Genomic DNA, 25,619 nt, shown 5'->3' with positions numbered 1-25,619 from the left:
CCCAGTGCCTTGGGAGGCTGAGGCAGGAGAATCTCAAGTTCAAAACCAGCCTCAGCAACTCGGCAAGACCCTAAGCAACTCAGCAAAACCCTGTCTCTAAAAATAACAATAATAATAAAAAAGGCCTAGGGATGTGGCTCAGTGGTCAAGCAGGCCTGGGTTCAAGCCTCAGTACAAAAAAAAGAAAAAGAAAGAAAAGAAAAGAGACTATAAAAGAACCAAGAAACACAGATGAAGGAAAAGGGAGAAGAAAAATGTACCTGAAACCCACCTTTTAATGTTATCTCTTTCATAGTATCTACTGAACACCCCCAGTGGTGGGCCCCTGGGCACATAGCTTACTCTACGTTTGCCTCTGTTTCTTCATCTCTAAAACGGAAGCGATGCAGAACCCACCTCACTGGATTTCCATGAAGAGCCAACAGACAGTCCTGACGAGTGTAAATACAATCTAGCAACACTCCACCTTGGCCACATTCATTGTGGTGATGTTGATCGCTGCTCTAACACTTGTGTGCCAGGATCTTGACATGCACCACCCACTTTTCCCCTTCTAAAAAATAGATACCTAGAAGAAAACACAGGTTTTAACAAAACCTCCCTGACATGAGCCTTGCTGTTGATTGTTTTTTTAATATGACACCAAAAGTGAAGTCAACAAAAAACAAAAACAAACAAGTAGGTGTGCATCAAACTAAAAAGCTTCTCCACTGCAGAGGAAATCATCTGCAGAACGGAAATGCCTACAAAATGGGAGAACACGTTTGCAAACCATCTATCTGAAAAATGTCTAATATTAGAAATGTATAAGGAGCACACACAACTGAACAGCAAAAAGCTAACCCTATTATTAAAATGTATAAAGGACTTGAATAGATATTTCTTCAAAGAAGACATATAAATGTGAGATATCTATGTATTTATATCTATCTATCTTCAGGTAGGTGTTCAACATCAGTAATCATCAGGGAAGTTCAAATAAAAACCACAGTGAGATATTACCTTAACCCTCTGAGGACGACCATTACCAGGTAAACTAGAAATAGCCAGAGTTGGTAAGGCTGAGCAGAAAAGAGAATCTTTGTACAATTAATGCAATTGTTGGTTGCAATGTATACTGGTGCAGCCACTGTGGAAAACAATATGAAGTTTCCTTAAAAACTCAAAAATAGAATAACCACATGATCCAATTTGGGGTATATGATCAAATAAAATATGATGAAAATCTTGAAGAGATATCCCTATCTCCATGTTCACTGCAGCACTAATCACAACAAGCAAGATATGGAAACAACTTAGTAGTTCTTGAAAACAGATAAATTGATGGAGAAAATCTGATATATCTTCAACCATACAATGGAATATTATTCAGCCATGAAAAAAGGAGAATTTTGCCACTTCTGATAGCATATGTGACAACATATATGTGTATTAAAATATCACACTGTATACCTTGAATATATTTTTGTGAACAAAATATTTTTCTAAAATGTTCTTTATTATAAATTAACTATAACTACTTGATTCTCACAGAAAGGTTTTGTTGATTTTACTGAACTTTTTTATTCATAGCCCATTTGTGTTCTTGTTTCAAGTATGATTTTTGAACATCAGATTACATATCAATGATTACTACCAGATTCAGCAAAAGTTGCTCACCTCATTGATGAGTGAGTATAGTTCCAACATGAATATTGAATGATATTTTTGTAGATGGTAACTAGCCAAACGGAAGTGAAATAAAATGAAGACATATTGGAACTTTATTGTCCTTCAGTAGTGTGGATGGCTTCTTTGTTAAACTGGAAAATAGTTTTTTCAAATACTGGAAAACTCTTTCCTGAAATGCATTGCTTTCACAACATAATAGCTATAGGCACAGCACACTTAAGTTTAATCTGCTCTATTAACATTTCATCTACCAATTTCTTAAGTCAAGATAGTCGATAAAACAATAAATCAATCTCTGACTTATGGCATTAACCAATTTCCTGGTGTAAATAATGTCGTTACAACTAAATCCAAGCTCCAAGAATGATGTTGCTGGACGTGGATTTGAGAAGAGACGTCAGTAGCCTATAGGTTTCGTGAAGGAAGAGCATTTGAACTTGGCTCTTGAAAAATGGATAAATTTATGGGCAGAGGTAGAAAGGAAGGACATTTTGGGCAAAAGATATACTTAAATAAAGGCAATATAAAAATAAACAAAAAAACATTTTGACATAGGAAGACATGAACAGGCCTACAGATGATACCAAGAAAGACCATGTGGGTCCTTGAGAAAGAAACTGAGAGTTGGATTTGAAGGACTCTGGGTGAGTTTTTTTATCCTAAGGTCTTCCCTTTATCTTATTAAAGATTTTGTTTGTATTTGATAGAGGAAATTTGCATGTTTATTCTGTTTGATTTTATCACTTGTGGCATGGAGGATAGAGAGAACGCATGAGGGATGGTATGAAATGCTCAGATCTAATCTTGCAGGGCCTCTCTCTCGTTTTCAGAGTCCTGGAAGTATTGGAAACTGACAGGCCAGAGGTGCGGAGAGGTGGGAGAAAGTTCCCAAAGCTAGTGTCAGGGGAATAAGTGTCTGCACCAGGTCATAGCCATAAGAATGTCATTATGTAGGTTTGGGTCAGCCCAAACTTACTGCTGCTTCTACCCCAGCACCCTAAACAAGACCTGGTACGTAGACCCCACTTAACAACACTCGCTGACGGAATGAACAGCTGAAATGGAAGGCAGGGGTGAGGGAGAGAGATCTCAATTATGTTCTGATGGGAAGTTGAAAGTGTTGATTGTAACACACAATTTTTATAAGCAATTAATTATATACTGGTTTTGTATCCCTAATCTAAAAGGGTTGAAACTAAACTTTCAGATTTCACATTTCTTATTTCAGATTTTGGAATATTGGCATATGTATGATTCAACATCTTGGGAATGGGACATAAATCTGAATATGAAATTCACTTATGTTTCATTGTGCATCTTCTACAAGGAGGCTGAAAGGAACTTTATACAACATCCTCAGTGCATTTTGACTGTGACCCATCACATATGGGCAGGTATGGTATTTTTCACTGTGGTGTCATATCAGTGCTCAAAAATTTCAGATTTTGAAGCATTTCATATTTAGGATTTCCGAATGACGGGTGTTCAACCTATATGTAATATTAAAATAATGTGACTAACTTAAGGGTATATTTTACGTTCTCTGTTGTCATTCCATTTTTGTTCTTTGTCTCAGATCCTTTTACAAGTAGTTAATAATTTATAAACAATCTTAAAAAAAAACACTTATGAAAATTCCAAATTGAGAAATGCCCCTTTTCCTAAAGAGCTCCTTAGGGAAAGGAGAATTCCACTTTAGGGGATAATTTGGGATTTTTTTTAAAAAATCTGCCAGAAATATTTCTTCCTCCAGGTGGGGAGCAGCTATGAAAAGGTTTACTGAATGAACTACTGGAATTAACACTGAACTCAAATTTGGAGGTATATTAATGGCTGCAAACTTCCTTGTCTGAACCTGGAACATGACTAAGTGTAAAGTACTGAGCTCCCAGATGATAAGAAGTCTGTCTGGGAGCACTGTGTGGACAGGCCTAGTTAATCATTACAGGCTTCTCTGCCAAGCTCTGCAGTGGGGCTGACTACAGGGCAGGAGGAAGGAATGATGGATTTCTAATTCTCATCCGGATCCAAGCTCCATTGGTTCTACTCTGAAGCTGCGAAGAGATGACCCCTCCCCACCATCCTTTCCCTTATCACTTTTGATTCTCCTGATTCCTTAAAATTGATGACACAATGACTTGGTTCTGGTGACAGCGTCTGGGCCTGTGGATGCAATTTAGTGTTCCATGCCTGGCTGAGGGGTGGGGAGGACAGGAGGTGGGAGACGTCAGGTGTCACTGCATGATGCAATGGTTTAACTCGATGAATCACAGTTCCTAATTTTCCCGGAATCCAGGAACCATGGCCCGTTTGTATTTACATTCAAGGGTTGAACATTTAAAGACCATTTCATAGATAACTCCCTCCTTAAACCAAAATGTCCAAAACAAAGTATGCCATTTTGTGAAAACTTTTCAGTTTAACATACAGAAAGTGGGCATACCATCAATGTACCACCCAGTGATTTTTCACAAACCAGGAAATAGCTAGATCGAGAAACAGAACGTGAAACCAAAGGCCAAATGTTTTCTCTGAAATGGGGATGATAATTCACAATAAGGGTGTGTGGGAGGGCCCTGGAGAAGAATAGAGTTACCTTAGATTAGATAGATGGAAGTGAAGGGAAGGGAGAGGATATGGGGATAGGAAGGATAGTAGAATGAGAAAGACGTTATTACCTTATGTACATTTATGACTGAATGATGTGAGTCTACAACATGTACAACCAGAAAAATGAAAAATTATACCCTACAATGTATGATGTATCAAAGTGCATAAATGCATTCTACTGTCATGTATCACTAATTAGAACAAATTTTAAAAATTAAAAGAAAAAGAAAAAAAAAAAAAACAGAATGTGACCAGCCTCTTGGACACCTCCAACTATGTTCTCTTTCAATCATTTCACAATTCTCAAGGATCTCCAATATCTATCTAGTTGCAGAGATTAGTTTTTGAATTTTAAATAAATGGCCTCAACCACATTTAGCGTTTTGTGCCTGGCTTCTTTTGCTAAGACTCATCTTTAAAAGATTTAACCATGTTTTTATACTTAATTATAATCCACTCTTTTCCACTGATGTGTGATATTCCTTTGTGTGAATATATTACGATGCATTCCAAAGGAAATTTTTACCTACAAAATATTTGAAAAAGGAGTTTCCCCCATTCTTCATCGCATTCAGACTTCCAATCTCTGCTTTAATCTTCTTTTCATTATCTTTGCCGTCTCTTAAATCTAATTATTAACTTCCAGTGAATTCCTGACTTCATCTGCCTCTCCGTAAGATTCATCTCACAAACATCACCAAAGAATAATCTGAGCACATTCTCCTCCATGTTCCCATTGCTGTCCCCTCACCCAAGCACTCACAGTCTTCCATGACTTGCTGCCCCTGTCCTGCATCCTGTGTATCCTACTTGGAAAACATAAAATCTACATTTTCATCCTTCAGCTCCATCAGCATCTTCCTGCTTCTGGGCTCTTGGTCAAGGGTCCTTCAGTCTGAAGTTACTCTTCTCCACATATGACTGTCGGACAATGCTAACTCCTCCTTGAAGATCTCCTTCACTTTGTCCTCCATTCTGATCCCAAGGTTGCGGACTATCAACATCCACTCTGTAAGGATCTGCCTCTGCCACTCCACCATGAGCCACTGGGTGGCTTAGATGCTCAGGTTTGTAGCCTTGGTCAATGGCAATATCCTGGATGGTCTACTCCCGCCCCCAAACACATCCTGGCTCTTTTTCTTTCTTTTTTACATTTATTTTATTTTATTTTTATTTTTATGTGGTGCTGAGGATCGAACCCAGGGCTTCACACATGCTAGGCAAGCACTCTAGCCGCCGAGCCACAACCCCAGCCCCATCCTGGCTCTTTTTCACACCATCTGATTACCCTCTGTCTCTTTTTTCCAAAACAATACCCATGGGACCTGCCTTTCAGGAGCTGTGGGTCATAGTGAGATGAGTGAAAAGCAGAAAGATATTCTAAAGATAAGTCAGAGACTCGTGTCTAGGCTTGTTCTCTGGAAGCTTTCACTGTGCTTCCGTAGAGGTGTTCTCCAGGAAGAATGAAGGTCAGAACACTGCAAGAACGAACAGTTACAACCCTCCAGGCCCCGTGAAAATCCTGCAAACTTGATATGCAGGACAGGCAGGCTGTGTGTAAGAGAGGAGGGACTATAAAGCGAATTAGAACAAACCCTGAAGCCTCTTTGCTCTACTTATGCATTATAAACCTTGGTCTGAAAATTGTATCACCATTTATGCTGAAATATTAGTTTCCTCATTCTCTTATATTTCTAGCCCTTCATGTAACAGAAAGCCTTTTCTGACTTGTGAATTTATGTAAAAAGTATTTGAATGGTACAAATTTTAAATTATATTTAATTATATATTCAAGGAAACACTTTTTCTGAAATTAATATGGTTATATAAAACCCTAACAATGCAGGGAAAATGTACTCTTTTATCATTATTACCAATTGTAGAATCCACATTTTATATCTATTGATTGGACTTTCTCCATGATCCTGATGGAAAAAAAAAAAAAATTTAACAGGAATTTCCCAAGCTGTGTTCAGAAGAAACTAAATTGAATTCACTCAAAAATCCAAGAGTTCACTGGAATAATTTCTTTCAGAAGGGAGAGAAAAAGTAGTGAATCCAAGTAAGAATGTTAAAAAGTGGACTTATACCAATAATATTGGCTTTCAATCCATCCCTTCTTCCCTTGGAATGTGACCGCAACACAGTCATCTCAAAACCCTCCTTGTTCTGCGGAGTGTAGTGGCATACACCTGTAATCCCAGCCACTCGGGAGGCTGAGGCAGGAGGATTACAAGCTCAAGAGCAGCCTCGGCAACTTAGTGAGGCCCTAGGCAACTTAGTGAGACCATTTTCTAAAAATAAAAAATAAAAAGGGCTGGGGATATGGCTCAGTACTTAAGAACTCCTGGGTCCAATCTCTGGTACCAAAAGAAAAAAAAATTAAGTTCTATGAAAATAAAAGTAGTCAAGAGTTGGCTGGGATTTCTACTGCATTTTAAACAGCTCATTTGTATTCTCCTTGTGCCCTCAAAGACCAGCTCAAAAGCAGTGAAGAGCATAAAGCAAAAGACAGCTGGAAAAAACAAGTCATCAAATGATAAATGTAATGTTTCATGTCAGCAACTGGAATTTTTTGCAGTGTTACTGTCTTGGCCTGCTGACAGCATGATTTAATGACCTGGTTGCTGCATGGGTTGACATGGCAACCATGGAAAATGCCATAAATATCTTAGTTGTGGACATGAATGGTATGTTTACATTGTGTGTGGTGTATTGTAGGACATGTGGTGGCTGTTGTCCCATCCAGTTGGAAACGTCTGGAATTGACAGCCATTTTTTAGAACCATTTGGGCTAAATGACTCTCATGACAGATACTTTACTGCAAGTCCAGAGCTGTGCATTTTTGTGTATATTTAAGAAATTAAACTCAGCATTTAATGGACCATAGAGCCTGAACCCTGTTTGCCAGGCAGCACAAGCCAATTTCTACTTCAGAGTCAAGACAATGCTAGATTTCTTCTATATCCAACACAGGAACACACAATTATGACATTTATGCAAAATTGAATATAGTAAGCACTTCCATAGGTGGAATTACACCCCAATCCTAGAATTAGAAAGGTTTTTTTTTTTTTAGTATACCAGTGGTTGTACCCAGGAGTGCTTAACAACTGAGTCATATCCCAGCCCTTTCTATTTTTCTGTTTTGAGATAGGATCTCACTAAGTTGTTTAGGGCCTTGCTAAGTTGCTGAGGACGGCTTTGAACCTGCTATCCTCCTGCCTCAAGTCTCCTGAGCTGCTGTGATTATGGGAATGCACCCCTGTTCCTGGCAAGATTTTTGAAATAACTTCAGTCCAATTATTTGGTTCCTTAGAAATAGTACCAAAGAGAATGGACTGTTCTTTTTTCTATTGCAAACCCTCTAAGGAAAGCAATGAAATCCACACTTTTCCTTGTGCTTAATAGATTTTTATATTTTCAAAGAAATGTGACATTATGTTCTAAAAAGAAGAAAAGAAGCACTAAAAACTAGTTGTGTTATATTTAAAACTACCAAAGAAGATTACTTATTAAGCAAAAGTATTTTTAAGACCCAGGATGAAGAAGGAAAATATTGCTTTACTGGGTCTATCATAGTGGCTAAAAATGAAAATTAGAGTAGGGTATTGATAGTGTCCTAGGACCCAGACAGCATGATTTTTAAGGTAATTCTTATCAGGTAAGGAACTGGCTTGGACTAAACAAAATTTATGATATTATAAGTTTAGATTCATGGATGCAGCAGAGCAAGGGTTTGAAGGGTTTGCTGAGGAAGCTATTAGTCTTAATAAGTAAATTGTTTAGTTGCTTTATGGTATTATCTTCTGGGAACAGGTGTTCCTGGGACATACAGCTAAGATACTTTGCTTCGTTTTAGTATTGTTTGACAAAAGGACAGGAAAGAATACCTACTTTCAGAATTGTTTAACCCAGGGTCATGAAATCATGTTGGTCTGAATTCTCAGTAGCCTTGAGCAATGCATTTCATCTGTCCATCTTGTTATTCCATTCATTCATCATTCTCTCACCCTTGAGTCAATCAAATATTGAGTATTGACTGAATGCCCCTCCTTAGGGCCAAAGATAAAGGTTGATAACATCCTAGAAGGAATCTACAATATATACTCTCAGTACTTTGAATGTGTTACTATACTATTATGTTAGACTCTTATGTTTCAAGGAACCAACACATGTCCAGGTCACAGATAACTACTTTTATTATAAGCGTTCTCTAGGATATTAGAAAATAGAAGAAACTATCTCAGCAGTCAAAAGTCAGGACTCTTGGAGACCAGAGATATTTATGACCCCAGTTCTGGCTATTCTAGGAATTCTGGTGGGACCCATCTTATGTCCAGGAGGTGAGGATTTAATGGGCAGATTATTCATAAGCCAATATGGAGGATCATAATTTTCTCAGGTTTTTTATCAAGCCACCTCATCCCAGCTCAGGAAATGCTGTTCCTATGTCAGGTATAGGATCTGAGATGTGTCATTATATGCATGGTGAGTCCTGGAACAATCAGCTATGGCTCATGAAACAGGTTATATGACCTTATGTGTAAGAAATTACTGGGGCCATCCTTGCAGATTAGCAACAAAAGACTCTCAAAGAGACCTGCAAGCCAAGCCTCATGGTACACACCTGTTATCCCAGCAACTCAGGAGGCTGAGGAAGGAGGATTGTAAATTTGATTGCCAGCCTAGGCAATTTAACCAGACCTGTCTCAAACTAAAAAGGGCTGGAGAAGAGCTGTAGCTGTAGCTCAGTGGTTAAAGTGCTTGCCTAGCACTTTAACCCTGGGTTCGATCTTCAACACCACATTAAAAAAAAAGTAAATAAAATAAAGTTATAAAAAGTATTTTTTAAAAATGGTTTGGAGATGTAGTTCAGTGATAAAGCCCCCATGGGGTAGGCTTAATCTCCAGTACTACCAAAAAGAAAGAAAGAAGAAAAAGAAATATCCTCGAACTGCCCAGGTTATACAGATGTTAAGTAATGGAATAACAAAATAGGGAATGATTTTAACCCCTGGCATTTATTTAATTTTAAATATCTCGTTAAGCCTCATTTCCTTTCATTGAAACTCAAAATTTCACTAGAATCAAACATAACTCTCTTTATTAAAATTACATTATTATTTGCATTTTAAAGAATTTTTTATGGTACTATATCTTATTATTTTCAAAACAATTATGGAGAAGATCTAAATTAACAAAGAGTAGAAACAACTAAAGAACTGAAATGGGAAATTTTTAAAAACTGAGTCCTTATCTTTTTTTTTTCCCCCTCTCACTTTAATCTTGGTTTTGCAGAAGAAGCAAAATATTGTCAGTGAAGAATAGACAAATTTGTCACATCTTAATTTGATGGTAAAGAATTGCCTTCAATCATTGACCTTTATTTCTTTGTCTTGGGATCAAATTGTAACTATGGAGCCTGTTTTAACATGACGTCTGAGAGAAAAGGGTTTAACCTCGTTGAAGGTAACAAGCATCGTCCTTCTCACGCCCATCAGGTATTGATGTGTTTGGTTTAGAGACCCATTCATCACCCAGCCGTGAGCAGTCATCAGTCACATGGAGATGGGCCTTCGTCTCCCAGACTTCTAATTTACCTAGTTCCAAACTTGGAATTTGTATTGAAAGAGCGAAACTTCTCTGTGTTTTTTCCGTATGTAACAAGCGAAGACCATTTTTTTATTTTTTAACTCTTTGAAGCTACAGTACATAGAAGGTTCTTCTGTTTAAATTGTTCTTGTCCTGTAGAAGATCTTCATCGTGAGAGACCAAGTTTTCAGGTTGCTCAGTCTGTGACTGAGATCTGTGACTTCCTAAGTGATACTCTTTATGGGAAAGTTACAAATAGAGTCTCAGAATACTCAGATGTAAAAAAGAGAGAGGTCACTAGCCGCAATTGTACTTCAGTTGCAATAAGAGCACCTAGCACCCAAATCTTGCTTTCTGATACCCTTTTCCAATAAAAGTAATCCTGAGAGGACTCCTGGGAGAATGACTGATTCTTAGAGGCAGAAAATATACAAAATAAGCCTGATGCAACTTGCAGTGCCTGGAAGTAAGAAAGTTCTCAGGAGGGAGGGAAAAGCACATAATAATGGAAGAATAACAAAGAGACTGAACTGCCAACTGAAAGAACTCTCAATGGCCACAGATGGAACCACCCAAGGAACCAAATTCAGAATATAGTATGATGTTGTAACCCAGAGTATAAAATAAACACTCAGGAGTCCATATTGATAAATGAGTGACTAAATAAATAAATATAGTAGAAGTGACTAGCAAAGGACAGGAAAGAACAACACAGTGCAGAACACATCCGAATAATTATTGCAGAAAGTCTGTCCTTAAACTATAAAATTTAATTGACCAAATTATGCTAGGTCCATGTATGAATACATGGCAAGGAATTCCACTTTTATGTAAAACTATAAGGCACAATAAGGAAATAAATTAATAGAAGGAAGACCAAGTCTACTCTTAGAGGAAGAGGATCCGGGAGATGGAGGAGAAAAGGAAAAGGGTAGTCCTGGGGATTTGTAAAACTACAGTGCACTAATAAAAACATAATTTTATTTTGGTACCAGAGATTGAACCCAGAAGTGCTTAACCACTGAGTCACTTCCCCAGCCCTTTTTATATTTTATTTAGAGACAGGATCTTGTGAAGTTGCTGGGGCCTTTGCTAAGTTGCTGAGGCTGGTTTTAAACTCATGATTCTCATGCCTCAGCACAAAATCTGCTGGCATTATAGTCATGAAACACACCAGCAAAACAAAATTTTTTTTTAGAAAAGAAAGTCTGCCCTCAAGAAGGTAGAACATAACTCCCCACTCCTTAAATGTGAGCTGCAAACAGAGACTTTTTTCCCAAGAATACTGTATGGAAAGAGGAAAAAAGAGTTACTTTATAGTGGAGAAACCTAACAAACACTACTTTGGTTGGATGACCCAAATCAACATTAACAGCAAATAGTCATGTTGTTAGTTCCTGATGTGATGGGAACAACACTTTACCTCTGTGGTCTTTCTTTCAAGACTTCAGCACCCCAGTATAAGCATATGCAAAACATTAGACAAATCCAAAGTGAATGGCATCTTACAAAATACTGATGAGCACTACTCAGAACTGTCATCATCATCAAAACAAAGAAAGTTGGACAACCTGTCACAGCTAAGAGCAACCAAAGGAGACATGATCACTAAATGCATGCAGTAGCATGGATGGGATCCTAGAATAGGAAAAGGACATTAAGGAAAATATATGAAAATATATTTTAGCAATTAGAGAAATGCAAATCAAAACTGCACTGAGATTTCATCTCACTCTAGTGGGATGGCAAATATCAAGAAGACAAACAGCAATAAATGTTGTAAGGATGTGAGGGAAAAAGATACACTCATACATTGTTGATGGGACTGCAGATTGTTTCAGTCACCATGGAAGCAGTATAGAGATTCCTCAGAAAACTTGGAATGGAACCACCATCTGACCCAGTTATCCCACTCCTCAGTTTACACCCAAAGGACTTAAAATCAGCATACTACAGTGATGCAGCCACACCAATGTTTATAGCAGCTCAATTCACAATAGCTAAACTATGGAACCAACCTAGGTACCCTTCAACAGATGAATGAATAAAGAAAATGTGTTATCTATACACAATGGAATATTACTCAGCCTCAAATAAGAATGAAATTATGGCACTTGCAGGTAAACGGATAAAGCTGGAGAATATTAAGCCAAGCAAAATAAAGCCAAAAAACAAAGGCCAAATGACTTCTCTGATATACAGATGCTAATTCACAATAAGGGGGGTGACTAGGGAAGAATAGAGGTACTATGTATTAGACAGAGGGGAGTAAAGGAGAGCAGGGAGTATGAAGGATAGTAGAATGAATCAGACATTATTACCCTATATTCATATATGATTACATGACCTGTGTAATTATATTTCACATACAACCAGAAGAAAAAGATGTTATATCACATTTATGTGTGTGTCAAAATGCATTATATTATCATGTATAAATAATTAGAACAAATAAAAAAGCAAAGAAACCTGAGTGAAATACATACTTTAGTTAATAATATATTAATATTGGTATATTAATTGTGATAAATGTACCATGCTATGTAAAATATTAAAAATAGGGGAAACAGAATGGGGGTACCAGGTAAGAATTCTCTATACTATCTTTGAAATTTTTCTGCATTTCCAAAACTATTCTGAGAGCTGGAGATATGGTTCAAGTGGTAACACACTCGCCTGGCATGCGTGGGGTGCTGGATTCGATCCTCAGCACCACATAAAAAAATAAATAAATAAAAGATGTTATGTCCATCGAAAACTGAAAAATAAATATTAAAAAATTCTCTCTCTCTTCTCTCTCTCAAAAAAAAACTATTTGAGGAAACATATATTTTAAAAAGATATAATAATGAAGACTAAAAAAAAGCCACATGTTTATTTTTATGACTTATATGGATCTTCTTGCAATTCTCCAACTTTAGAGTAGGGAGAACTGAAATTAGTATAGTTTGCAGTCTGTGTCTTAAAACTCCACTGGGACCAGTCATTCTTCCCTATCTCTGCATTAAGCAATGTTGGGACTAAGCAAAAGTGCTTTCCTGCTTGCTACAGGAATACTTGATCATATAAAACAAGACTACAAATTAACTGGAATAGTTTACTGATCAAAGCCAGTAACTTACCAAGATCTGTTCCTTGCTGTGTGGAGTTCAGCAATCCAAAGCTGTTAGGGTATAAACTCTCCCAGCCCCAAGCCATTCCTATCTTATAAGACCCGCCCTGCAAATCACCCAGTCCACACCCTGACTTCATCATTCTCAGACACCACTAACATTACCAACATGGTATTCTCTCTTACTCCAGATGCACTAATAAAATATTTTGTTTCATCAACATTTTTTTCGGCTTTTTTGAGGGGTGGAGGCAGGGGAGTTGATAATGAACAGTTAGCGAGTTTGAAGCAAGAGAATTTAATCTTTCAAGAATATCTTAGCATCTTCCAGTCCAGCACAATCTCATTTAAGTTAAATATCCAGTTGAACCAAAGTTTCACTCTTCTCAGGATTGTTATAGTCAGTTTTTTTTTTTTTTTTTGCTGTGACTAAAGGACCTGACCAGAACAAATATAAAGGAGAAAAGGTTTATTTAAGGGCTCACGGTTTCAGAGGTCTCCATCCATAGAGAGCAGACTCCATTCCTTGGGGCTGGAGGTGAGGCTGAACATCATGGCAGAGTGTGTGGCAGAGGGAAATACCTCACATAATAATCAGAAAGCGGAGAGAGAGGCTCCACTAGCCAAAGCCACGTCCCCAAGGATCCACTTCCTCCAGCCACACCCTACCCCTTCAGTTACCACTCAGTTAATCCCTATCAGGATTGATTCACTGATTGGGTTAGGACTCTTACAACCCAATCATTTCTCCTCTGAACCCTCTTGCATTGTTTTATACATGAGCTTCTGGGGTCATCTCATATCCAAACTATAATAAGGATGGTATCTAAGCTTTCCACTTCTGCCCAAAATAGAAACTGTGGCTGGTTTGGGCTTTAGATACAGTAGAAGGAGGAGGCTGGATCCTACCACTACCTGTGGGTTTCTGCAGGGGGGGTTAACCCCAGGCATCTGTTGGCTGACAAAGTCTATAGCTCATGGACCTGTATCTGTCTTTTGTTTTGGTAGCCTCCTTCTTCTCCTTCTTTAGCCCCACAGAATGCCCTGATTTCTAACTATCTTGTCAATTGGTCTGTAGTCCAGGCACTAATTTTGGTTGAAAGATATTTCCCCCCATCACAGCGGTTCCAGCCAAACTTACATTAGCCAGCATGGATAGCCCTCCTCATTTACTGTGAAGCAGGTGGGTCCTTCTGCAATGCTTCTGCCCTACGCAGCAGCCAAGATAGGTTCCAGAGGCTAATTATAGCCTAATTTTCTGCTAATCAGGTAATTGTGCCATTATCACTCCACTATGGCTACTCTGTATGAGTCCTAAGATTTCAGTCCAGACAAGAGGTCAAGTCACAGGTTTCACGTGCTATCCTGACTCCCTTCCTTCCTCGGTGGCTTTTCCCCAGAGGCAGAAGCTGGTTTTCCTCTACCGCCTGTCTGGGACTTCTCCTGTCATGGCTGTCTCCATCTGAGGTGACATTCATGGTATCTGTGACTGACAAAAGGATGTACCTTCAGATCCCCTTCAAGAAAGGACTGTTTACCCAGCTGAGGGGAATGTGGACCTGTTCACTCCCCTGGGTCTGGCATTGCTTTTGAGCTATAATGTTCTTCCTGGATGTTCCCCAGATATGGCTGAGCCTAAGGGACAGGCCACTTCCTCCAAACATGGACACTCAATGAACAATCTCTGGGTCAGGGCTCCTTGCTTCTCAGAACTGTACTGTGCTCTGGGATTCCTCCTTTCAAACCTTCCTTTCCTCCCTTCTCATTTCAGTGGTGTCAGAACTTCCTCATGGTCTAAAGACTCTCCCAGGCAATTGCTGCTCTCTCTCCATTTTGCCATTCATAGCTGTTGAGCACAATCACGGCCTTAACCATTTTACGTTTAACATTTGCTTCTCAGAGAAACCAACCAGCTGGACTTCCAGTCAGCAAAGCCATAATGGTGAATGGCTGAGGGTTAACATAGCTTATGAAAGAACAGATAAGAAATCCATTGGGCATGAACTTTTATATTAAATTCACATCAAACTATAACTAGTTAGCCTTCTTGAGAAAAAAACTCCATGCTGGACATTTTCCTTTTCTCCCACCTTTTCTCCACCCTACTCAGTCCTTGTAAACGTTATCATCAGCTCTCTTCCCACAGACCCTCTACTTGGGCTGAGACAGCAGGAGGCTGCACAATGAGAGAGAGATAGGAGATTTATTCTTTCCAGTTCTCTCCCCACAGTCACCATGGTGTGACCATGTTCCTCTACTGACTTGTCAGTGGGTGGGACTTACTCAGGATTCCAGTAACTCCTTCCTCCTTTATCCCATCAGGCGCAAATTCTATAAGAGCTCCCCCTGTTGTCGTACCTGAGTACTGCACCGTCACTGTGGCTTCTCCAGAATCTTTCCACACTTTGTACATAGTTGAGTATGCTTTGAGGGAATCTGACTAACTAAAACAGAGGTCAAATACAATTTTAGAGTTATACAGAGTCACTTAGAACAAGGTCATTAACTTTATCAATTAAATTATAAATCACTAAGTTTAAAGATCCTAATTTTTACTTAGAAGGAGGACTGGAGATATAACTCCATGGTAGATAACACCAACCTAGCATGCATGAGGCCTTGGGTTTAATTCCTAGCACCACAAAAAAAAAGGTCAAATACATAGAAAAAAAATATGAATATAAGCAGGTTCTACTTCTCAATAAATATGTTGAGGTAACCATTGAAATAAAGTCTATTGGAACTTATATTAATGAGATATTTTTTATTATTTGCCATCAAAGTAACCTCTCAAATGAAATAATCAGTCATATTTTAGTTAATTAAAATTCAATATACTACATGAAATAAAAATTCCAATCCAGATCACAAATTTCTCAGGATTGAAGAATGGGATTCTTCTGGTTAATGTCATTGTTTTCCAGGTTGCTTTGTTTTTTGGTAAGGGGAATTGAACCCAAGGGTGCCTAACTATGGAGCCACATCCCCATCCCTTTTTATATTTAATTTTGAGACAGGGTCTCACTAAGTTACTCAGGGCCTCACTAAGTTGATGAGGCTGGCTTTGAACTCATGTTCCCTCTGCCTCAGCCTCCTAAGACGCTGGGATTATGAGTATGCACCACCTCACCCAGCTTTGTTTTCTGTTTTTGAACAAGTATCTCCATCTCAAGTGAGATTGCAATTTTTCCTGTTAAATAAAGGGTGGATTGAAAAAAAATAATTAAAATAGTGTTTATGAAACTAATTTTTCTTTGTTTTTTTTTTCATGGTTTCTTTGAGAAAGCTATAAACTCTCTCCTCATATACAATATGAGCACAAAAATACTCACAAAATAGGCTATCAATTTTAGAGAGTTTGGGGGAAGTTTGTTTCCCATAGTCCTTAGGCCTCAAATTATGAACTTAAAGTTCACAAATGTGTAAGAAAACAACACAACTCTAGAAGACTCTGTTCAGTGGTCCACAAACTTGTGTAGACATCCTCACCTACATGCACACATACACATACATACTCACATAAGTGTACATGTAAATACCCACAATGCAATGTAGGAAGGCGGAAACACTAAACATGAAAAACACTAAATATGGAGACCAATAGACCCACTGTATTCAAATACCGATGTGTGTGTACATATTAACAAATATAATTTTAAGAGATTTTGAGTATCAAAAAATATGTTATTTCAAACACTCATGATTAATTAAAGTTGATTCCAAATCGTCCAATATTTTTTGAATTGTTCTAATGCTTAGCTAATACATAGAGATGGTACCAGAAAATTTGAGTGTTTCTATTAGAATGTATTATGTCCCTCTAAGTCAAATATTTTGATGTAAATTCATAAGTCTCACTTTTGTCTGGTGTCCATACCTTCATGACCCTGTGCTATCCTGTCTGATTTTTGCACCACTATTGATAAGTTGCCCAATTGGGGAATAGGAGTGATTTTGATTATTTATTTCCCTTATTGACACATCCTAACAATTATGCCTGAAAGGTGTGTCCTCCCTTCCTGATCATTGTCCAGGTCCTGCTTATACCAAGATCCCATCTCCTCACCTCCCTCCCCTTATCATCCTCCCTCTGCCACTACTTACCCTTCTGAAATGCACAGCTATTCTTTCCAGTGCCTCCTCATTCTTGGAATATCAGATGGCTTTTTCTTCATCTCTTCTAGGAAGAGTCCCCAAGCTCTTTACCACTGGATGTGAGAAGCACATCTGATCACTTCTCAATCTTTCTCCTCTACCTACCTCCTCTGAGCATACCAGTGGATACCACATCATTGTCACCTCTGAACCCTGCACAAGTTTTTCAGGTCTCCATGTCTTTGCACTTCTAACCTCCATCTCCACTCTCATCTTCCTGGATGGCACCCTCTTTTCTCTGCAATCTCAGCCTACGTACTACATCTTTAGAAACCCTCGCTGAACACTCCAAGCCAAATTAATCACTCTCTCTTTTCCACTACTGCCTTGCATCTTGCATCTATAATATCACTCATAACGGGGTTGAAGACCATTTATCTACATCTCTGTTTCCACAGGAAAAGATGTGTTCCATGAGATGAAGCCAGGTATTTGACTAATTGTACTGATTCACCTGTTTTCCATATACTTGGCATATGGTAGGTATCCTAGATATGTTGACTGAGTAACTGAATGTATTTTCACATCTTCTTAGAAGAAGTACCAGCTCACTAATCTCAGTTACATGTACCCTAAAACCAGAGACCAAATAGCCTTATTGAATAACCTTTTGCACACTTTTTACACCTCTACATATTAGGTTATGAATTTACTAATGACTGGGCTAGCCAGCAATCAATTAAGAAGAGATGAAAGTTCTATTGTAAGTGATTTTTAAGGCTCTCTTTAAATTCAAATCTAAGGCAGGCTTAGTGGTGACCTGGTCCTTTACATATATCTAGGTGCCATAGTTTGGATCTGGGATGTTCCCAAAAGGTCTACATGTTAAAGGCTTTGTCTTCACTTGGTGCTATATGGAAGTGGTACAGCCTTTGGGGGTGGGGGGGAACCTAATGGAAGAAAGATGTTAAGTCAAACTCCAGCCCTTTTTATTTGATTTTTGAGATAAACTCTAAGCTGCACAGGCTGGCCTCAAACTTTCCATCCTCTTGTTTCAGCCTCTCAAGTAGGTGGGATTATAGGTATGTGCCTCTGTCTCTGGCACTGGGTTTCTTAGTAATATTGTAACTTTTACAGTCATTCCTCCTCCGGCCTATGTTTCCTGTTTCTGTGCCCCCCTCCTCTTACTCTTACTCTTGCACTCCAGGTAAATCTCATAAATTAACTTCTTGAAGGGTTTGTATGTCAGGCAAACTTTGGGTCAGCTACAACTAGGGAAAAATGTTGGCAAGTCAGTCAAAAGATGCTGGCCTTTGGAGTGGAAGTCAAAGGACACTGTAAAGAAGAGAATGTAAATTTTGCACAATTATCAGGATTAAGATGAGCTGGCATCAGTGTACTGCTGTATGAAATGCTGGGCTGCTGCTTGAGCATTAGGAATGTAGAGCATGAACACTCAATAGGCCTGAAGTTCATTTGCAAATAAACTCCAGAACTATCTGAAACATCTAGCTGTCTGTACATTTACAAATCTTCCACATTTTCTTCAAAAGGCAAAACTATTTAAGTCTATCTATGTGCACATACACAAAGGTAATTCCCTTTGTAACCATCCTCACATTTATCCCCAAAATTAGGTTCAAGAAGAAAAAAGTGGCCTAATTTTCTAACAAATCTAAGAGAAGCCCTTTCTCCTTTTACAAATCAAATATCAGTTGCTTTTCTAAAGAATACCAACTGTTTTCAGTTGAGGCAAATCAGAAGCACAAAGCAATTAGACTGTTTTACTAACTCTCTCTGATGACACTAAAGCAAGTCCCTATTTTGCTGATGTTACACATTTGTCCCTAAATCTAATGAGGGGAACAGCACCATTGTGCAATGAGGAGAAATAAAAAATTGAGAATGAATTTCTACTCTTGTAAAATAAATAAATAATGCTAAGCAAAGCAAAACAAAAGCAAAAACAAAGATAGGGCTCTGGAGGTAAATCCAAAGTCAACTTTGCAATGTGGAATTGTCATGCTGTTTGAAGAATTTAGGAAATGTAGCTAAGTTGACTGTTGATCTAAAATGCTTCTTCTTAAGTTAATCACTGACAGAGTCTTAAATACTCCACAATGGGATTGTGAATTGCCTTCAAATCCCTTCCTCCACAACAGCCCAGCCTGGCTTGTCCAGCCCATTGCCAACTGTCTATCACCAGTGATAAAAGAAAGTATTGGCGAATGAGCTGGAAAATGGGGAGACAGCACAAGGCAGATAGTAAGAAATGCTGTTTAAAAAGGAGGAACATTTAATGCATTTCTTTTATTCCCGTAATTTCAAGTTTTTGCTCTTAGCACAACCTGACATGAGGAGGTAGAAGAAACATTTCTGTTACTGGTGCTGTTCTGAGGCTTAGGAAATACAAAGAGTCCTGGACTGGGAGTTGGGAGCCCTTGGTTCCAGCTCTGCCCTGGGAGGGAGTAGGTAACTAATTTTCACATATCAGTGGTCCTCTCTGTCATGGAGGGGAACTGGATGATTATGTGGCTCTGTTGCCCTATTGTCTTAAAAGTTTTACTCTATAGTCTTTCCCCAACCTCCTCCCTGCATTGCACCATCAGGAAAGAAGTTAAACACATGTTTTTCAGGCCCTTAATTTTGGATGTCTTTTTTTTTTTTTTTGAGCCTAGGAGTAACATTGCTAAACTGAAAGTATCAAATGTCTATTGGGGTCCCAAGGAACAAACATGGAATCAAGAGCTACAACAGATCTTCCATAAATAGAGTTTGGATCTATCAGCCTGTGGAGCCAATTTCAAGAAAATTGAAAGTGGCCCCTTTCAGGTGATAAGATGGTAAAATTTAGAACCAAAAAAAAAATAACAAGATGGAAATCATTGTAAAGGCTTAGTCACAATTCTGCTTTTTTTAAACATAGTATTTTAAATCTGCATTAATTTTTACATGATTTATTTCATTTTTATGATCACTTCTATTAAGATATTTTCATTAGACTTCCAGTGTGTCTTCCAGATGACATGTTTGTGCTCCCCCCATTCATATGTTGAAGCGCTAATTCCCAGAGCAATGGTAGTAGGAAACGGTGACTTTGGAGGTAATTAGGTTTCAAGGAAATAATGAGGGTCAAGCCCTCATGATGCAATTAGTGTTCATATAAGAAGAGGAATAGAGACCAGAATTTCTTTCTCTCATGTGAGGACACAGCAATAAGAAGGTCCTATACAATCCAGGAAATGGCCCTCAGCAGAACCCAAATTGCCTAAGAGCTTTATCTTGGACTTAACCCTCAAAACTATGCCTATTGGTTATAAGCCACCCAATCAATGGTATATTTTTACAACAGCCTGAGCTGACTAGGACAGCGTGTTAGTAAACAGTCTCTGTTACTACATGCAACAGACTCTGCCCACATTTGGAAATGACTATTTTCAATGCAGCCCCAAAACCAGGCCACCTGAATTAGGTTAACTATGTATGAAATGGAGACAACAGTCCTCAGAGAATGCTCGTTGGCATCTCAGATGAATCAGGTGGATATGCTGAGCTGTGGACATGACATTTCCTTGGCTATCCAGTGGCATTCTGCATATTGTTACTGTTTCTTGTCTCTTCAGGTGGACAAAGTCAGTCATCAGGTGTATGTGTGGACAAAGGCATATTATATCCTTGCTCATCCTCAGTGGGGCCAATGAGGAAATCTCGTAAGTATTATAGGAATTCATTTTGTTTGGGTAGTTTTAGAATTAGTTTTATCTTCATATAAATATTTTTTTCAGGCTACGATTAGTGTCATGAATGAGAATGGTTCTCTGCTTTAAGAACTCTTATCTCTAGAGTTATCTATGGATATGTAATAACCAGCCTAAACTTAGTGTCAACCATTACAAATCACTTATGGTCATTATAGCTCATAGTTCTGCAAGTCAAATGGGCTTAGCAGAGTGGATATCACTTGGGTTTTATCTCAGTCCTTTTTTCTGTTGCATAACAAAGCACCTATGACCAGGTAATTTATAAAGAATAGTTTTTTCGAATCATGATTCTGGAAATGGGGAAGTCTAAGATGATGGTGCTGGAAGTGGGAATTCTAAAATGATGAGGCCCTACTTGTTGTATCATAACATGGGAAGATAGATCAAGTGTGTCAACTCAGATCTCTCTTACTTTTTTAGAGGGGACGGTGCTAATGCTGTGGTTCATACCCCGGATCTCACACATGCCAGGCGATCTCTTCCTCTTCTTATGAAGCCACTAATGCAATTATGATGCCTCCACCCTCATGACTTCCTCCTAGTTACTTCCCAGAGGGCTTACTTCCACATACCACGTACCAAAACATTTGATTTTGAGAATTAATTCCCCACATACACAATTCTGGGGGACAAACAGAATTTTCTCATGTAGTAAAAATCAGACTGTGATTGAAGTCAACTGAAGGAAAACTCAAACAGCTGTCCTCATCAGCATCCCCATCTCCATGGGTTCTGTCTATCTATATGGTCTTTTATGTGGGGGCTCAGAGCTTTTATGGTGGATTGGATGAAGATAAAGTACCTTTTGCAATCTAACCTTAGAGTTCATACAGCTTCATTCATCCTATTCTGCCTCATCCTACTCATGAGAACTGAGTCACTAAGATCAGTCCTGTTCCAGGGGTTCTTCCCCCGCTTGATGGAAGCCATTTCAAGAGATACAAGGATTTATTTAAACTACTACATAAGTCAAGATTCCAAATCTGGCCCGTGGCCAGGCCTTTACCACAGTCCTTCCTTTTAGTTCTCTCTCCCATTCTCTTATTCCCTGGGTCACAGAGAGGGTGGGACAGAATAAAGTCAAGATCATTGTTCACTCATTCAGACTCCAAAATCTTTCCCCATCACTGTTGCCTTTTTACAGAAGAAGAACTGAGGCCAGGTAGTTTGAATCAGTCAACCCATTTCTAGCAGCAGAGCCAGCACTAGAACCCCAAAGTCCTTCAGTTTTCTAAGGAAAATGGGATAATTGAAGGGATTCTATTATTTCCAGGGTTATTTCAAAGGACTGGACCAGAGGCTGTTATATTCCCTGTATCTGGTTCTTCCATGCCGAGGCGAGGTATCCAATCTTTTGTGATATTCTGGAGAGAACTGATGGTTGGGTTGAATGTGGGAAAAGAACATTTTTTTCCCACCATAATTCTCCCACATCTGGCTATTGTAGGTAGGGTTCTTGCTAAAGTATCAGTGTGTCCCCTACAAAAGTATGCATTGGAAACTTAATCCTCAAATGTGTATGATAATGATATTTGGGGTGGAACTTTTAGGAGGTAATTAGGGTTGGATGAGGTAACGAGGATAGGAACCCCAGGATGGCATTAGTGGCTTTATAAGAGGAAGAAATATCCGTGCTGGTACCCTCTGCTATGCTATGATGCAGCAAGAAGGCCCTCACCAGGCACAAACAAATACAAACACCATGTTCTTGAATATCCCAACATCCAGAACTGTAAGATATAAATGTTTTCCTTATAAATTAGCCGGGCTCATATATTTCATTATAGCAAAGGGAAATTAATTAAGATAGTCTTCCCTCTGAGATGAAGTTTAACTTGTAGGATGTGCATGAAGGACAGGCATTGAAACAAATATCTGAGGAAGGGAGCCACCGTGAATCCTATGGGGAGCTCTAAAATGAAATGCCATATCAGCATGGTCCTATGTGTGACGAAGACACTAGACATTTGTGACCAAGAATCCATCAGTCATTTGATGCCCTGCAGAAAGAGGTATGAACTTGAGCTCCAGGTAGCTCTTGACAGCTGTCCCATCATTAAAAGGGCTGACATTGAAGACTGTCTGCCTGCTGGTGACACTCCCAGAAGCTGAGAATTCCTCCTTAAAATCCTCCTTAAAGCGTGGGGGAGAGGGGTGTCTGGGCCACACATCACAGTGATTTGCTGTGAATCACTTCCAGGACCTTGCCCTGGAAGATTCTGATTCAATAGATAGAGGGTCAGGCCTGGGAATCCACATTTGTAAAAGACTTTGGGTGATTCTTATTCATAGCCAGGTTTCCCCATGCTGAGGCAGCATGGCTCTGAGGCCCTCCTGAGGCCAATGAAGGTGCCAGGTTGCTGCTCCAAGGCACAGCCTGGGCTGAGTGTCAGAATGTGTGAATATCAGAAAGCCTCACACAGCAAGAGTGGTTTCTGAATTATCTAAATGCCTCATGTTCGTGGGTGAGTTTTCTGGGTGGGATGTGGGTCACTTCCTCAAAGCAGAGAGTGGGCAGACTGGAGTCTGCTGCTTGCTCCTTCTGCCAGCAGGCTCCAGTCAGCCTTGTCTTAAGAAGAGCTTGTTCAACAGAACTTTCAGCTCACTAAATTGGCTCATTCCCCTACCAGAGAAAACAGCCCTATTATAAACATACAAAACCAGAGGCGGGGAGGGTGAGAGGGGTTCCAGGCTCTTGCCTAAGTCCATCCTGCAAAATTGACTTTTCTGTCAATGAGAACACAGCTCTGCTTTTACTTCTCCTGTGTGCTTTGGCAGTTTCAGCCTAGCCGTAAAATTTATCCAAGGAAAACTGGCATTTATCTTGGGTTCACTTGCACTCCGTTAAACTGATAAACAGATGGGGGTTGGCCAGGCCGGCTAATTTGGTTAGCACTTTACAAAATACAAATGTCACCCTTTATTTCTGCAGGGATTATTTATTGCTAATTGGGAGGTTATTGGTCTGTTATATTCTAACAGGATCGTTTACACCAGTTAAAGTATCTACTTCCTGATTTTTTGTGAGTCACTATCCATTATAAAGTAGGGGGAGGGGTATGCCCTGGGTGGGAAGGGACTTTCTGGCATTGTTGGCAATAAAGGAATAAAATAGCCCTGCTGGGTCTGCATATGCACACAAAGGACACTTATCTGTAAGGTTGTGGAAAAAAGAAAGAGAGAGGGAGAAAGAAGGAAAGAAAGAAATCAACAAGATCTGACGGGGGAAGCTTGCAAAGGAGATCAGAATTCAGACCAAATGTCCCTCCCTGGTGTCTCCGGAGTTTTTTTCTTTTGTGTCCCAGCTAAAGGCACTGGGAGGATCAGAGACCTCATCCCAGCTCTGTTTACTTTGGGAACAATCGGTGATGTATGAATAATAATGCCTCCCTCTGACCATGACTAATTGAATTGCAGCATGCAGGGGCGGCGCTGAGCGGGCTTTGCTCTGCCAGTCCATCACCGCGGTTTCTCAAGTAGCCCGGGACAGTGATTGATGCCCGGGTGCTTCCCAGCAAGCATCCTTGAGCACCGAAGAGCAGGGGTATGAACATGCATTCCGAGTTTCTATTAACCAGGGCCTCACAGAGAGGAGGCAAACGGCAAGTCAAACCTGAGTTGGGTGATTACAAGGGAGATGGGTGGCTCTCCTTCTCTCTTCTTCCCCGCCCACACCTGATTTTAAGTGAGCCTTGGTCGTAAATGGGAAACTATACATCCAGTGATCGTACAGTCCATGATGAGAGTCCACAGCCATCTCTGCTGAGGCCCTGCACATTAAAAATATTGGACTCTAATCCCAGCGGCTCGGGGGGCTGATACAGGAAGATTGAGAGTTCAAAGCCAGCCTTAACAACAGCTAAACTAGGAGCTTAAGAACTCAGTGAGACCCTGTCTCTAAATAAAATACCAAATAGGGCTGGGGATGTGTCTCAGTGGTCGAGTGCCCCTGAGTTCAATCCCTGGTATACCCCCCCCAAAAAAAAAAAAAAATATATATATATATATATACACATATATATATGTATGTGCGTGTGTGTATGTATATGTGTGTATATGTATGTATGTATATATATATATATATATCCCCAAAATAGGAACCTTGGTTTTGAAATTACAAAAGAAAAAACAGCCGGAGATGTGCTCTGTAAGAGGAGGTTTAGAAACAACACATGAGGAAGAAGAGATGCGCAAGAGAGATGGGGAGCAGTTGGAAACCAATCTGTAGCCATGCCTGTAATCTGACAATGGATCACACGGGGACCCTAACATTTGGCTGTGCAGGCTGTCTGTGCTGTGTTTACACAGCAGAACCACGCAGCTGGGACCCTGGGCTCAGTAGGACTTTGTTCTCACAGCATGAAAGTGACCTGTGGTGAACTGCGATCAGGGAAGCTTATGCTGGCCACCAGTCTCTGTGGTGGTCTGGATGCAGTGGAAGTCGTCCATTTACAGGGTCACTGCTTTCCATCAGGATGGGTTTAGTTCAGGCCAAGTCCCAGCTTGGCACCTTCTCCTGAGAGCTGCCCATGCCACCCTGGTTATTTTGGGTGGCAGAGGCTGACTTCAACTCTTGGTGGATTTTCTATGTAGATGCAGACTGCAAGAGAGCTGGTGCTAGTGCCCCTTTGGTAGAGCACCCCCCACCAAAGGAGAGGCACCATAGGGTACCCAGGGCTACATATCCAGGATTTGAAAGATCTCAAATTTTAAACACACTCCAAATCGTTTCTTTTTTAGTTTCTCCATCAACTTTCTATGCTTTAAAATGTTT

Source organism: Marmota flaviventris, chromosome 2 (genome assembly GCF_047511675.1).
Source record: "Marmota flaviventris isolate mMarFla1 chromosome 2, mMarFla1.hap1, whole genome shotgun sequence".
NCBI lineage: Eukaryota > Metazoa > Chordata > Mammalia > Rodentia > Sciuridae > Marmota > Marmota flaviventris.
This window is presented reverse-complemented; position numbering follows the sequence as displayed.